Here is a 17,621-nt window from a genome sequence, read left to right as displayed (position 1 = left end):
ATATTTTTATTGATTTTTAGAGAGAGGAAAGAAGAGGGAGAGAGAGAGAAACATCAATGTGAGAGAGAAACATTGATCAGCTGCCTCCTGCATGCCCCCTACTGGGCATCGTGCCCAAAACCTGGGCATGTGCCCTGAAGAGGAATGGAACTGGCAACCATTCAGTACATAGGACAACACCCAACCAACTGAGCCACAGTGGCCAGGGCTCAAATACATTTTTTAAGGAGTGATTTAAAAGAGTTGACCTCTAAAATGTGAAGTTTCAGGAATTTCTTAAGCAATTTGTATTGCTTATATATTCTGTTTTATATAAGCACAAGAGGGATATATGATAAAATTCTCTCTATAAATAATACTTAAAGAGGTCTTTTAATAAACATCAATTTAAAATTCTAAATGATCAGAAGGCATAGTGGTATAGTTTAATTGGCAGGTGTTTTTTTCCTTCGTGGTACTGGTACATAAAATAATGGTGCATTTACAATCAGTGGCTTCCTAAATTAGATGAAATATTTTATAAAGGTGATTACTTATAAATTTAATTTATCCAATAAGTTTGAATGCAATGAAATTATGGAGTTGGCACAAACTTAAAGAAATGTCTAAGCAGTGGGAATATATATGTAAAGTTGAGTCAGTGTTAGCCATAGATAGTATAAGCCCAGCAAGTTTCCACTTGTATGATGACAAAGCAAAGTGACAGTTACGCATAAAATCCAAACAAAGAGAAAAGGAGTTTAGGAGATGGATTGAATGAAAGCTGAATACCTGCTTTGTTTTTTCATTTCAAGTTAGCCCAGGGGAATGGCTCACCTCAAGTCCACCAATTTGGGCTCTGCAAGTACTAGTTATGAGAATCAACCAAATATCTGTGTATTTCTAACTCTCACTTCTATTTTGTCTCTAAGTTTTTTAATGCACCTGAGTTATCTCCTCTATTAGACCATAAGCCTAAGGGCAGGGATAGTTATATTTCTTTTGCATCTTCTATAGCACCCAGAAAGTGCTGCAAATATAATAGTCAGTCAATGAGTATCCCCTGAGAAAATAATTCTGCATCCTCTAGATTCAAATAAGTATGGTGCAAGCATCTTTTTGCCAAAGATCTCAAGAGGAACATCATCAGCTCCCAATTTGAAGTCACCTTTATTGATCCTAAGTATCACAATTACTTTCCTGTAATACCTAGCTGAAACCTATCTCCCAGTTTATAGGCATGGCCGGGGTAAAGGTGTAGTTTTAGTTTATATTTTATAGACTCTTGGCTTCAATTGCTAATAGAGGACTTCCAGTCTCTTACCAAATCCCTACCATCGCACAAGTATTTCTCGGCATCTCCAGTAGGGGGCTCACATACGCTTAATAACAAATCTAGTCCTTCCGACTGCTTCTGCCCTTCTGTTTCCCAGCAGGGAGACAGAGAATTGCAATTCTGGACGTGGGGTCTAAAGGCAAACCACATGCAAGTCCAGAGAAACAAAGAAGAGGAACATTCTTTTATGGACTTTAGAGGAGCTGTTGTAAAGGAAAAGTCCGTTGGAGGAAAATGAAAGTTCCAAATATAGTGATTTCCTCTTGGAGTCAGTAGTGTGGATTGAGTGACTGTGCGTGAGAGTTCTCTTTCCCAGATCCCAGCTCCATTTTAAATGAGGTGTCTGCTTATGAATTTTCACAGTGGGAACTGCTCTCTCCTCTCAGAGAAGGGAGACCTACGTTTCAGAGTGTTCACTTGGGAAGGGCGCAGATCATCTCTGTCTCCTTTAGGTCACAGAGAACTATCAGGTCAAACTGCCAGGGCACTAGCATCTTAGAATTTTTTTTCAATCTTCACTCTGTCCCCTTATCACAATAGTATGTGGGTATTCAGCCTATGGGGGCTGGTTTTAGAGACAAGTCCCAAAAATGCATTTGGTGATGCCATGAAAATTGCCTCTCCCTCTGGACTTGATGGAGTCCCTGGAAAGAAATCTCTTTGGAACTTTTTAACAAAGACTTTCTGTGCTGTCACCAAATTGTCACCTCAATTAGTTGAACCAATAGCCCTTAAATATACAGGTAAGGACTTAATTAGTCAATCACCAATTCCTCATTTATGGCACTTCTGGCATTTTCTTAACCGTGTGCTGCACTCAGCCAGTCTCCTTACTTCAGATGAATCTGGGTGTAAGCACAGGCTACAGGACATGAAGAAACCTAAACACCAAATTTCTCCTTAAGCCAGCACATCCAGCAAGATGCCTTTCAGAAGCACACCTCCTCCAATCCCTCTCAAGTCACTGCCAAAATGTTCCAGCTCTGACTAGTTGTCGTGTGTATGGTGTCTTTATTTACAAAAGACTTTTAAAAAGTATTAGGTTATATGAAATACCATTAAATTAATAAGATTAATCTTCCTAGGTGACTTGTTAGAAAATAGCTCTTATTACCTCATGGTCACATGTCTCTCATCTTCTTTGGACCAGCTGACTAGCAAAGACACATTCTTCTCACAATGGTGGCAAGGGTACAAGAGAGCAAATGGAAATATCTAACGCCTCTTAAGGCACACGGTCAGGATGGGTGCACTTCTGCCTCGTTCTGTTATCCAAAACAAGTTACGTGACTGAATCCAAAGTCAAGGGATGGAGAGATAATACTCTTTTCTTTTAGTGGGAGGAACTATCAAGTCATGTGCAGGGTGAAGAATTGATGAGAAGTACTACAAAATTAAAAGAGGAAAAGAATAGAATCACCTCAATAAGTAGAAACTATATAATTGAAGGGAAAAATCCATCTCTTTTAGCAATCTAATAAAGATATTTTTCCCCATAATGATAAAGAATGTCTATCTTGACTGTAGCCATTATCATACTCAATTCTAAGACATTACATTTTTATTAAATTAAAAAACAATATAAAATAAAAGTTATCACTTACTCAACATGGAAAATTCTAGCCAATTCAATATAAAAAGTAAAAGAAAAAGAGATATTAATATAGTCCACGTTCCTTTTTTGACTCTGGGCTTGAATGTACTCTAGAATTTAGAAGTTTTCATATTTTAGACAAATTAATTACTATGTATCATGTAATGATAGAAACTGATGTAGATTTCTGTAATCAGCAATATTTCTACATTAAAATGTATGATCATTAACACAAAGTGAAAACATATAGATATAAACAGCATCATATCCATCCAAGTCAGATTTTAGTGCCAAACTTACGCACTTTCCATTTTCAAACTGAATTTCAGATAGGAGATTGTGAATTATGATTAAAGGAGAGCCAAAATTATGATTACCAGTAGATTCGAGGGGAAAAACAACCCAGAAAATTAACTAGAAAATTATATAGGAATTTACAAAAGTGATCACTTATTAAAGAAATAAAGTGTTTTTTTATATGCCAATAAAACTCAAAATACATAATGGAAAAGATGGTTTTCATAATAAAAGTAAGACCTTACATAGCAATTAACTTAACAAAAGTGTGTAATTTTTTAAAAGCAAACATCAAAAGTTTACTAAATAACATAACTAAAAATAATTGTAAATAAATCCAATTTAACTTGATGGGAAAATATTGTATTTCAGAGTGGTCAATTCTTTTAGATTAAATTTATTAAAATGTATATGTTTAATTATATCCTATTAATTTCCTAATGATTATTTTTTAGAAATTTGATAAAAGTAATTATAAATTATATCTTTAAAAACAAGAATAAATAACTAAATTTTTAAAAGGAAAAAACAGTGGAGAGACTACCATTGTCATATAATATTAGTCCACTGAAATATATGCTACAAAGGTATAATAATAAAACAATAGTAATAATGTAGAAATAAAGCAATAGAGAGATATGTTCCTTTGTAGCTCTTAATAGAGTCACTTGGGGAATGCTCAAAATCCATTACAAATGTAATGGTAAACTTGAAGATGGCTTTTATTTTGTGATTTTTTTTTTTGCCAAGAATATTTTGCTTTGTAGACCTAAGTTACTGGCTAGAAATTGTTAGTTCCTTCAACCTACAGTTTTTATCTTTCTTCAGCTTAACTTAAGTACTGCCACCATTTACCAAATTTCTTTTTATTCTTTATCCTGAGAAATATTTAATTTTATAATATTTTCAGAAAATATTTGAGCTGATATCTAGATAATAAATGGTAAACATCTGTGCACTTTCATTCTAGACATGTATGTAAAAATGTTGCTGGTGATAATAACTAATACATAAAAGAAAATATCATCCTATACAAGATTTGTTTGGTGACAAATTTCCTTCCATAGTAAGAAGTAAAGGTGCTATGAATGTATTTCCCCATTTTGGAAAAATCTATTGGACCTAAGGTCCTTACTATTGCCTACCCTGGGGCCTTGGTAATTGCTACATTTTCCAATGGTTAAACCTCAGTTATAGGTGATCTGTATTATCTATTCTCTGCCTTTTAAGGATTTCTCTCTTATTATAAAGTCACAATTCATCTACTAGAAAACTTCATTTTATGTTGCATTGAGTCACCATTTTGCCCTCAACTGCCATATTACCTTATTTCCCTATTATGTTGAATAACTTTAAACATTTGCCTTCCACAAATATTTAGGGGTACACCCACCTCTATTTTAGAGATGACAACACTGAGGATCAGCAAGAATAAAAATCTTGACCAAGAATATTTTCTCTCTTGTACAAAACTGTATCTCTAGGGCCTAGAATATAGTAGGCACTCAATAAATATTTAATGAGTAGTGGAGCTAGGAATTAAACCCAGGTGTATCTAGGTCCAAAGCCAGTTCTTTTTTTACTCTACTCTGTGGCCTCCCAGTACTTACAAGGTCAGAAAGGTCAGAGGCAACTGAAGTGAGGCAGCATACACCAGTCTTCTGAAGGCTCCTTACCCGACTACCTCTGTGCTTCATTTGAAGCTAGAAAATGTCTATCTTCTTCAAATTGTGACATGGTAGCATGCAGTTAAAACATAAAATAAAAACTTCAGGACAAATGCTCAGGAATTTTAGTTTCAAACTGTGCCTCCCACTCTGACAACATGCTCTCTGAACTTCATTTTTTAAAAATCTATATAACAGAGAGTTACTGTGAGGACATACTAGTACTACCTGGCACTTAGTAGGCCCTCAGATTTTGTATTCATGATAAACACTAATGAAAAGACCATAATCTGTATGCATCTCACAGCCGATTTGCTGTGCCAGCTTGTTCATTAATGACACCATTAGAGGACACTGAGCCAGCAGGACCGGTATGGAGCTAGTGGTTTCTCCCTACTGGGTGAATTGTTGAACTGCAATTGTCATCATGCTCTCTTCTGTGGGGGAGCCTCCGAGAGAACAGACATCCTCTGAAGATTGCCAAGCAGCCCAAGGAAAGAATTCTATTTCAAGGCTGTGGTTGGGTGGCAGCATCAGTATTTACAAGTGTGTCTCATCCTCCTTGCAACAGCCATAGAAAGATGACAACCTCCTCCTGAATTTTCTAATGATACTAGATTCTCGGTTCTAATCACAATGGTCAGAGATCTCTCTCAGAGTTTTTACTAATATCCTGACATGGAAACCTCTGGCAGCCTCATTGTATAAGTTTAGCAGGAAAATAAAAGTAAGGTTTCTTTGCCTTGCTCCTGTGAAAGATATTTATGTATATAAATATCATATATGTCATATAAAGGTTGTCCCCTATTCTGTTCCTAACCCTTGTACAAAGGAAGGTGGAATCTCTTAGAGATCCTGGCCAGGGATTACCAGGAAAGGAAGTCAGAAATGAGAACTTGAGGTCACCCACTGTACATGGCCTTGACACAGACAGAAGTACTCGCTCTCCCTCCAACTGAACACTAGCTCTAAGATTTCCTGTTTTAGATTGCAAAATCTTTAACAGCAAAGATGGGATTCTATGAGCTAACATTTAATTTAGTAAAGGTCCCAATTCAGAGGCTGATCCTGATTAACACTAGTGTGACCACATCATTTATTACATAAAATGAGACAGTTTTGAGAGTGGAAGCGTGTGTCAATAATTATGACAGACAACAGGCATAAATTGTTGAGTTTGTAATTACTTTGTGCTTGTGTTTAGAAACTATCCAACTAAGACATTTAACCTGAAAAAGAAACTCCTTAGAAAATTTCTTTACATAAACCTAATTTGTGTTTATTCTATACTAGAGGCCTGGTGCATGCACGAGTAGGGTCCCTAGGCCTGGCTGCCGATGGGGGCCTTCCAACTGCTGGCCATGGCCTCCCTTCCCTGGTTGCTGGCTGCTGGCCAGAGCCTTTCTTCATTCCACACCACCCCCTGGTGGTCAGCGCAAGTGATCATAGCAAGTGATCAGTCTCCTGGTCGAACTCCAGTAGGGACAATTTGCATATTAGGCTTTATATATATAGATAAACAAGACGGCCTTGGTGAACAGGACAAGTTGGTATCTGCCTCTTTGAAGATAGGTGGAGTTTCCCTCTCTCTCTCTTTTTCTCTGTCCCTTTCCCTCCCTACTTAACCCCAAACCCCTCCTTCCTCACCTATTAGTGCTGAGAGCCCTTTGTTTAAGTAAGATCGCTATGGTGACTACATTTCTTCTAAAGGCTTCTCTCTCCCTCTCACCCACCCCACCACCCCAGGTAAGTTCTAGGCAACTATGCTTATCTTCTCTCTGTACCTGCTTCAAAATTATTCTATGTTAGTTATTTCCAAAAAATATTCTTTACTAGTTTCTTATTCTAAACAACCCTTATAACCTATTTTTAGCAAGAATGAAAATGAGCTCCAACCGGTTTGGCTCAGTGGATAGAGTGTCAACCTGCAGACTGAAGGGTCCCAGGTTCGATTCCGGTCAAGGGCATGTACCTTGGTTGCGGGCACATCCCCAGTGGGGAGTGTGCAGGAGGCAGCTGATTGATCTCTCATCGATGTTTCTAACTCTCTATCCCTCTCGCTTCCTCTCTGTAAAAAATCAATAAAATATATTTTTAAAAAAAGAATGAAAATGAAATACTAATTATTCAATTAATGTCCCCTAGGAAGGGAAATACTGCCTTTGCTTGTTTAATATGAATGAAGAAATAGAAACAGAGATGGTCTGTTGAATAGATAGATCTGGCTGCTGGAGATGAGAAGCAGATGCCCCTGGTTACAAGTGTATGTACAGTCGTGTAAGTGCTCACCACCAATTGGGCAATTTCCTGAGAACATATGGTCAGTCTATTTACTGGAATATCCCACTGAAAGGGAAGGGCATTTTGAGTGCACTTAAATATTACATATTGACATTCTAATGACTAAATGAAGACGTAGAAAGGAAGTAATGGGGCAAACAGGGGGCAGAGAAGACCCAACCCAAGGGCCATGCTGGGCTCTGTCTGCTTCCTGGGCACACAGTACACAGACATTAGAATGTTTGTTATAAAACATCATCCTGATTCTTTAAACTCCTCCCTGATCACTTCAGGTGGGAGGTGACATAGATGTGTAGCAGAAAAATGAAAAATAAAAACTTCCTGTACTTAAAAAAAAATGCCTTAAGGTTTTCTAAGCGATGCCTTCTTTCTCTCTTCTGAGCCAGAGGCACTTCCACTTTTGTTCTCACTTGCCCGTGTATTCAAAATAGAAGGTTCTAACACAACAACTTAAAAAAATGCTCCGAGGTCACGAGCTCAGAGATAAAAAGAGCTTCAATTCGGTGGGAGCTGTGCTGTGAGCGGCCTGCAACCAGCGTTCAGAAGGAGTCCAGCAGTCTGCAAGGCAGTTTTAAAAACAGCCCTGCATTCCTTTTTAACTGCCAACACCAGTAATCCACAAATATATTTATTATATGATTTCATCAGTTGTTCAAATAACAACTTGCATATATCATTGTTCAAAAAAAATACCTAACAGTCAGGTTGGTCAAAACATCAGAATTCCTTGTCCACACACTTGGTCTCTGAGCTCCCCTCTTCTACCGCACGCGGCTCGCCCCAAGTACAAAACGTTCAGTGAGCAGGGCCTGCCATTATTTCTCCAGGGACTCTGAACACTGGACTTCTGTTTGCAAGTTCAGTTCCCAAACACGTCCTTAGAACACTCAACCCACAGTTAAACCCGATTAGTCAAATTTGGTCTCCATGAATACACCATACACGGCCCCCTTATTTTCTGGTGAAAACAAAGTTAAACAAAAAAAAATAAAGATTTGAAAATGTTTTTCTCATAAATAAAAAAGGTGTTACCCATGAAAAAGCCTCCTGTTTAGAGGCACAGAGGTGGTCAAGAAAAAAACACCACACAACAGCACACCTCTTCTGAGCACTAAAATACAATTTTGCATCCAAAACTGTAAAAGGTTTGATGCCGGGGATTATAATTATAAATTAGTTGATTACTCCTGGGTCCTGTTGGGCTTAAAGAACATTTGGCTGTGTTTGTGTCCATTTACCTGAAGTCATGACTCAGGAAACAGGCGTACGTTCCTCACTTAGCCTGTTCTTTTTAAAGCTCAGGGATGGCTCACTAAAAGAGCCTTTTGTGAAGTAATGAAACTTTTGCTAGTGGCGTGGATTTTACCCTCCTAACTGCTAAATTCCTTTTTTAGTGTATAGGATTTCCTCAAAGTGAAACGCCCTCATTCGGTGATTGATTCAAAGGACGTATCACGTAAAATTTCTGGGGATATCTAAAAAGACAAGGAGGGAAGTAAAAACCCACAGCTGAGTCTTTTCCTCCGTAGGAGGTGAGAGGACTATTGCTCCCTCCCTGGTAGTGCGTTAACCCTCGGCTTGCCTATGTCATCTCTTATCGCAGTAGTCATGTCCAAAAACAAGGGCTAGTCCTGAGGTTGGCTCGATTTATACCATTAAATTAACTGCAATATTTAAAGTTAATGTTAATTCTTCTTATCACATTGGGAAAAAATCTGCAATTGTATGCAATGTCTTTGTCTAGTTTAAGCCCTCGCCTGGAAATGTCCGTTTGATTGGGGATAGTTTCCGTACCTGCAGGTCAGCCTAGCACTGCCCCCTCCAACTGGAGCGTCTGGCACATTGGAAGGGCACAGAAGGTGTGAAGGTAATTCTGATCGAGCACAGATGAAATAACCCAAACAACCAATGTGCTCTAACCTGTGAGACCCTATAGGACTTGCAGTGAATGACTCCAAAAAGCAAAAATTGACAATCCTATCTGATCACAATTTGCCACTTTCCTGTTTATTCTATTCTGCTTAGTGTAAGCAACAGTGAATGGCCCTAGGGTGTCTCTAGCTATAATGAGACAGTGAAACTGGCCATCACTTAACAGGCTTGCCTATCGGCAACAGGACAGAGTTTCTATATATGGCTCAGAATCTAAATGACATTTCATGACAGTTGTGCCTCAAAAATGGGTTCTTCCTGCTAAAAAACCCCAAATATTTCCTAGAAAAGTCTTTCTGTCCCTCTCCAATATTGTATACCCCTCCCCCCCTGAAAGAAAACAATTCAAATATGACAACTTTCCACATTTGTTGGTGAAGCCTTGTGTGTGCTTATAAACAAAAGAAATATGAGAACATTTCTGATCATTTCCAGCATAGAATTTCCCTTTAAGCTCCAGGGCAATATATGTATTGGCTTCCACGGCATAGGCCTTCCCAAGGGAGGACATGCCCCAGTTCTGATGAAAAGATCAGTTTTCCCGTACCAGAACTGGGAGAGCTATAAAAACAGTCCCTTTGTCCCGAGCCAACACCCTTCACTCAAGCATATTATTATTGTAGTCATCTATTTCATTAAAAACACATTTGATCAAAATTAAGTTAGCGTGTCCGATAGGCTGGAGCCTTCACTGCTTGGTTTCATTCTTCACAAGTCCAAATTTGACCCAAAGTTCAAGGAGATTAAGATACTTGAATGAAAACACACTTCCTTGCTGATTTTGTAAACTTTCCAGCTACACTGACCTGGAACTACTCTTCACAGAGTTAAAACAATCCTTAAGGTTTATCCACTCCTATGGAGAAACTGAGGCCAAGAGAGGTCAAGCAACTTGTCAATGGTCACAATCAAACAGGACCAAGAACCAATCTCTCCTGCTTCCTGGGCCAGGACTCCTCTCGTGGCATTCGACAAATGAACCACGGCAATATGCACCCACCCTTTATTTTCACAAATATTCCAACATTCAAGGAACTTATGTAAAACATATCTAATAACCAACTGGCATTCAGGGACTATCATCTTGCAAAAAAATCAGTATTTGGTAAATAAAGCCACCTAATTTTCTGACCTATAACCTTTCAATCAAAGCTCTAAATCAAGCACAAAGCCGAACAATTAATTAGCAGGTGGACCCCATTAAAGAGGCTATTGTTCCAAGGGGTGGGTAAGAGAGCAGCCAATCAGGAGTGCCCACTCAGGGGTGTGAAAGCAGGCAGGAATGGGGCAGAGGTGAGATATTCAGAGCCAGAGACCCAGCCCTGTGCTCAGATTCACTGCCCAGCATGGGGAGGCTAACAACCCTAAAAATAGCTCTGCCAAAAGTTAGCAACAAATACGATAATGGCCGAGAACATTGCCGTCTTCAAATTACCCAGCATTTCTGAACAACGTCTCCTATCCAGTCCCTGCCCTCAGGCATTATATAATCCACAGTTACATAACTATTTTGTGACATTTCAGTGGCCTTTTCGTATTTCACCAACACCCATTTTCCCCCATTTTCCAAAGTGAATTATAAAAGCATCTTAAGGCACATGACTCAAACGTTGAAAGTCATGTTGTAACTGAAGACAATATCCAAGCCAACTTCTACCCCCTTTTCCTCAACTATAAGAAAACTCATACACCAATACACACACACACACACACACACACACACACACACACACACACACCGTCCTCCCAAATATGTGGAACCTTAAAAAAAACAAATTGGAAAAACCTGGGAAGGTAGCTTGTGTGCATTCAGTGTAGAATCCATCAGGTAAATCAGACCCATTGCCCGGGTTTACAGAACACCAACAGAGGCCAAGGTATTACTATGATAGCTGTCTTCTTCCAGGCACTTGGGCTTTCTTTTTTACAACAGATCTACCTACTGAGCATTGAACCTAAATACCATGCTCATACCTTTCAAGAAAAAAAAAAGCCAATTACCAAATATCCCAGAGACTTCCTCAATCCCAGAGCATACTCTTGGTTGGTGGCCCTTAAAAGACTGCCTGGCAATGCCTGGCTTCCTCTCACAGATGGGCAGAATCCAGTGCCCATGACCCTTATCAGGCTGGAGGAAGGCCATTTTCCAAAGGAAACTCACTATTCAACCCTCAGTTTGTAGGTGAGGAAACCGACCCTAGGGACAGATGGGAAAGGTCCTGGCTCAGGTTGTTCTCCCTTATATTTGAGACACAAATTAAGGTGAAACAACACTGGATTGGAAACTTGGAGTAATGCTATAATCTTGCAGGTATTTCCCCAACTTTATCAATGAGCACTCCATTGCTGTGAATAATTACCCTGGAAAACACAGCTCTTGACTATACCACAAGGTTTGTAATACCTGCCTCTCCTAAACTCTGGATTTAAGTGTCCCTGTTGTGTGCTCTTAGCCCCCTCTGCCTTTACTATAACAGCACTGTGTTTCAATTGCCTATACCTGTGTTCCTATTAGACCAAAGCTCCAAGAGGGCAGGAAATTAACTCATTCACTATTGTATCCCTGGACCTAGCATGTGACAGTTCAATAAGTTCATCCATTCATTCAATAAATATTTACTGAAAACCTACTATGCACCAGGCTCTCTTCTGGGTGCTAAAGATACAGCATGAAGCAAAAAAATATCAAGTCCCAGATCTCATGGAGATTATATTGTAGTGGAAGCATGCAAGATGTCATTGAGTTGCCTGTATCAAATTCCTTTTATCCCAACACCACATCCTCTCCCAGTTTCTGTGTTGTATTGGCTCCTAGCTCCCAGCTGACCCCATCCTCAAGAGAACCATCCATCCTCAGCTGAGGGGCACTGCCTCACCCAGGAAGTCACAATGTCCGCTCCCCCGTCCACAGCCAATGATAGGGTACAAGGGCCAGCCCCTTGTCTCCAAGTGCAATTTATGGACCAGAAAATTCTTTCCCAAGGCTAGCCTTTCCCTGAAACCACATCTTTGCCCAGCTGCTTCCCCCATAGTATTCTGCTTCACTCCCTCCCTTACAGGGTTTCTCTAAAGAGCATCCCCTCAATATGCATTTGAATCCTTTCAGCTTCTGCTTCTAGGGAACCCAACCTTACACAGAAGAGAAGACAATAAGCAAGTAAAGGTGTAAATGTACACTATGTCAGAGGGTGATTACTGTTTTGGAGGATAATACGTCAAGGGAAAAAGGAAGGGGTGTATTGGGAAAGATGAGAGTCCCATTTTAGATAAACTGACTAGGGAAAGCTTCTCCAATAAGATGACATTGGCAGAGACCTAAAGAAGTGAAGGGATGAGAAGTGTGGAAGGCAGAAGGAACCTCGCACACAGAGGGACAGGTGTGCTGGTCATGGCTAAAGAGCAAGGAGGAGGCTGGAATAGAGCAGCAGGGGAGGATGGTCAAGGTGGGGTCATAGGCAGATTGGATGCTGGGATTAATAGCAGGGCCTCCTTCTTCCCACAAGTCATGGAAGTAAGAACATTGAAATAAGAGCAAGACCTGAATATGAAAAAAGTCATCTCATAAGACTGAGTCTCTCCGAGAGATGACATGGATCATGAAAAAGTGTATCTGTGAACTTTATATTTCTACTAGTGACCCAGTGCACAAAATTCATGCACATTAAAAGGGAATTAATTAGAGGAAATATTTTAATATTGCTATTTGCCCTTTCTCTATAATCGAAGTGTCAGAGATGAAAGAAAATTAGTAAAATGTATATGAAAATCTTCCTCCTGTCAGAGTCTGGGGTACGCCATGGGAACCACAGTCAAGTTCCCACCCACCCACATGTGCCTTGAAATCGTGCGAGACCCAGACCCGGTCGGCCCTACCCCCGTCAAGTCCCGCCAGGACAGGGGGCACAGCCTGAGGTCCCCTGGCCCAGACCGGGGTGGGGGGAACGCCTTGAGGTCCCCTGTCAAACCCCGTGGGTGGGGGGCATGGCCTGAGGTCCCCCGTCAAGCCCTGTCGGGCAAGGGGTGCAGCCTGAGGTCCCCCAGCCCGGTGCCGGGATGGGGGGCATGGCCTGAGGTCCCCCGGCCTGGCGCCGGGGGCGGGGGGCGCGGCCTGAGGTTCCCTGTCAATCCCCACCAGGCAGGGGGCGCAGCCTCAGGTCCCTGCTGATTGCTCGTTAAGGCTCGTTATGGGAACTCGGCCTCTGCTGTGGGCGCAGCCATCTTGTGTTATGGAATCCCTGCCTCCACTGTGGGCGCAGCCATCTTTGTTATGGTGTGATGGTCAATTTGCATATTCTCTCTTTATTAGATAGGATGACGAGAGTGTAAGATTATGCATAGAAGTGGAAAAATAAATGATTGTAGAGTTCTCTATTCCCTTTCTGGCTTTTTTTAAAATGAGGTTCCCCTCTCCTCCCCCCACTTCCACCTGTATTCTATCCTTCCTAATTGAAATGTGACTTCCTTACATCAGTTTTGAATTGTTATATTATGACTCCACAAATTAATTTCACTATTTGATGATACTAATATAAAATATTACATAGCCATATCTGGGGGAAGGAACTGAATCATATTTTTTTCCTTCTCTTCTTTCCTCTCTTCCTCTTTTCCTCTCTGGTACTTGGAAAACAGTTGCTTTAACAAACAAATATAGATTAGTGCCATATGTACGCAATGACTGCCCTCCTCTCTATCTGTTGCTCAACACCAGTCTGGACAATAACTATCACTCAATTAATACAAACTATTACTAATGAGAGCAAATTAGAACCTAGAGTGTGACACACCCAAAACATATATTTATTTAGGCACTGTGTGGGTTTGCTTTGCTTATCATCACTCCACATTTTTTACCTCTTTGTGGATAACAGGTGCCTTGCTGGGATTCCATAGCATATACAGCATACTTCTAATAACTGCGGCCCAAAAGTATATTTTCTATGTGTTCGGCACTGTGCTAATTAGGTTACATAAACCATCTCATTGGGACTTTACAACAACCCTGTGAGATAGTTATTATTATCTCCATTTTACAGATGGGAAAACTGAGACATTGAACTAAAGTAACTTCCTCAGGGTCACTCATCTGGTACGTGGTACATCTGGGAACACAGGTCAGGTTGAATGAGTTCAGAACTGGAGCTCTTGAATTCCACTCTACCCTGGCCCCCGTTACACTAATTTATAATATTTTGCTTCTATACCTATCTATCCCACCTCCCCCCACTGCTCCAAGTTTCCTGAGAGTAGGACTGTGTTTTAATAATAGTCTTTGCCGATTAAGCACAGTGGTAGGGGTACAACAAAGTAACTTCTGTTTCCCCCTACCTGAGTTCTAAACCAACTGAATGATAAGGCAAAAGAATAAGGCAGACATGGATAAAAATACCAGCTTCATGACCGAGAAAGACCTGGCTGGAGGAGGCAGCTCAGTCCGCAGGAACCGTGAGCTTCTTCGTGCCAAACCCCAGAATTAGCCACGCTGACCCTCCCAGCTGTGGCCAGTACTTGGAAAATCACAGGCGTGCATTCTAGTGCTTGGAAGAGCGGGTGAGAATGCACAGAGAGGCGGGAGGACAGACCCACACCTGACTGACCAGCCCCTGACAGATCTCAACGTTTTCCCATAGAGCGCTCCGAGAGAGTGACGAACAGAAGCCTTTTCATGGGGAAATAGGAAGTTGAGGCCAAGGGGGTCCAGCTGCCTCCTCTAACCTCAGAACCTGCAACTCAGTGTCCTTGAATTAGTTAGGCTGAGGGTTGGAGTGAGAATAAATGATTGCTTTATAATAAGCCACGCAATTTAACAAATAATCAGCACTCTGAAAGCAGAGAGCCCACGTCCAGAGCAGATTTGGAGAGAGAACGCAGCTTTCTTAGTTCCTGTCTCAAGTGTGTAGTCTGCTGGTTCGCAGAAGGTTGCCCCTCTTCTAAGCTCAGGTTTTTATTGAGAACTGAGATGTGCAGAATGGGGGCGAGGACATCCCGGCATGTCTTCTGGGTCCTCAGGGGTGGGGTACACACGTAAGTCCCACCCAGCTTCGGGAGAGGAGGCGCCACAGAGCAGTCCTCGTGAGAACCAGAATGCACTGCTGCCAGGATGCGGGCACACGGGTGACACTTGGTGCTGAGGTGGCATTGGCATAGCCCTCAGCTCTCAAAGGAGCGGCGCGGCGCGGCGCAGAGCAGGAGTGGAGCGTCCTGTTTGGCTGCCCAGGATGTTTCACTCGCCATCAAAAGACATCAAATTGTGCCCGGGTTCTTCCAAAGCAGGGGATTCTTTACAGAATCTCAGACTCCGCTTGCTAATATCCCACCCAACCCTTCTTCCTAATCATTTCATTGAATTCATATGTGTCAATATTTGTGCTTTGGAGAGAGGCAAAAAACAGCACCTATAAGTCAGCCAGCCAAAACAAAATAGCATAACCACACACAGAATTTGAGTCTTCTTGGACAGATAGTCTATACTCAAAGATAATAATATTTTGCTTAAATTGTCTAAATTGGCTCTTCTAGCTCTAAATATATTAAAATTTGACTTTCCAAACTGCTCCGGCTCTATTGACCCAAGGGAGTTATTCTCTGCTGCCAAAGAAGAAGTGGGGAGCGGACACAATCTCGAGAATGAAGAGCTGGCAGCCTTTCACCAGGAGCCCAGGCAGCATGGCCTCACCTGGCCTGTACCCTGGGTTTTCTTCAGAGATCTGGTGGGAAGGACCAGGTAAAACTGCTTTATCAACAAGCTATTTACTTCCATGGATGTTACTTTGGAGATTTCGACCTACTCAGATCCAACTGAAGCTAACCATGTAATAAGGATCAAACTAATGCCAACAAACACCCCTTGCCCTGTGCAGTAACCATCCCAATACAGTCAAAGCCTGTTCTGCCCCGCATGGTGGTGCAGAGGCTCTGTAAACAGCTTCATGCCCGTCTATTCTGGGTCGCTCTGCACAGATAAAAATCAGTGGCCGAGAATCGGGGATTCCACTGGTGGCCCCAGCCCTATCACACATACCCCAGTGAGGATCAAGGGAAGAAAGACCAGACCAAGGATGACTCAGTAAAATCCATTATCTGTGGGAATGACATCAGAATAGGTCCAGATGACAGAACATTTGTTTAGAAGGGACACAAGTCTATAAAATGTTATCTTTGGACCTAAGCTATTCAAACAAAAAGATAAAATCTGGAAATAATGGTTAAATTGATGTAATCTACCGTGAAAGGGTCCAACCCTATCTGTGATATCGTCCAAGGCCAAGTCAAGTCAGGCGCGATGGGAATGACTCTATCTCTGCCTGGTCCTGTCTAGACAAATGCAACCACCTAAAAGAGAATTAGGGCCTAAGCCAGTTGTCCACTAGAGATAATCCCTAAAATCATGGGGGCAACAGCAAAGCTGCTTCTCTGCCCACCTTTGAGAAAGATAATAAATGTCACAACGTTGTCTGAGCGGCTGGTGGGGTTCAATTTCACATGCCGGTTAAATTTGGGTAAATAAAGGCAACTGATGGCATTCTGATTTGGCTTAAGAAAAAGAGCGATTAAATTATTTCCCTGGAAGAAACGGCAGAACCCAGATATTAGGATTTTGAAGATATACAGAGAGAATTGCTAGAAAGGAAAGTGTTAGTTAATGAAAGAAAACTTTAGTGGTAAAAAAGAATTTAACATTTTCACTTCACCAAATTGGCCATATTGGCTTTCTCCTGCCCACTGACCAAAGTGCTTTTTGGAGTTACACAGTCATCCGACTCACTCCGCTATCAAAATAGTCTTGCATCCATTATCCAGATTAACTAGTGATGTTGACAAACTTTGGTTTGTGATCCTTTAAATTAGTGAACTGTAGAGTGGAAATCTAAATCACAACTGAAAAATACCAGAGAGAATTACATATTTTTGTCAAGAACCTTTGCATAAAATTACCGATCTTTGGAAATTAAAAGCTTATTTTTAAATAAAAAATTTTTTAATTTACTTTTAAAACCCAGCATCTTAGTTTGATACCAAATTATTTCTAAAGTCGCTAATAATATTAGTAAACATAAATCAATAAAGGTAATAAAAAAGAGAAGACGGACAATAGATATTTGCAAAGAAAATGGGGGGGAAAGCTTAAAGAATATGGTTAAGCTTTAATGTGAAGTATAGGAGGCGCTAATTGGAAGATATGGGTCTCTGGTACCTCTCCTTGTTTCTTAGTCATTCCATGGAGGATACTAAATACCTTTTGATAGCTAAGATTAGACTAATTATTAGACATTTTTTACCCTTGTTTGTGTTATTTTTTAAATATATTTCTATTGAATTCAGAGAAGAAGGGAAAGGGAGAGATAGAAACATCAATGATGAGAGAGAATCATTGATCAGCTGCCTCCTGCACGCCCCCCACTGGGGATTGAGCCCAAAACCAGGGCATGTGCCCTGACTGGGAATCGAACCGTGACCTCCTGATTCATACTCAACCAACTGAGCCACGCTGACGGGGCTAGCCTTGTTTGTTTTA

This window comes from Myotis lucifugus, unplaced genomic scaffold (assembly GCF_000147115.1).
Source record: "Myotis lucifugus unplaced genomic scaffold, Myoluc2.0 scaffold_91, whole genome shotgun sequence".
NCBI classification, from domain to species: domain Eukaryota; kingdom Metazoa; phylum Chordata; class Mammalia; order Chiroptera; family Vespertilionidae; genus Myotis; species Myotis lucifugus.
The sequence above is the reverse complement of the archived record's forward strand: the minus strand, read 5'-3'. Positions refer to the sequence as shown.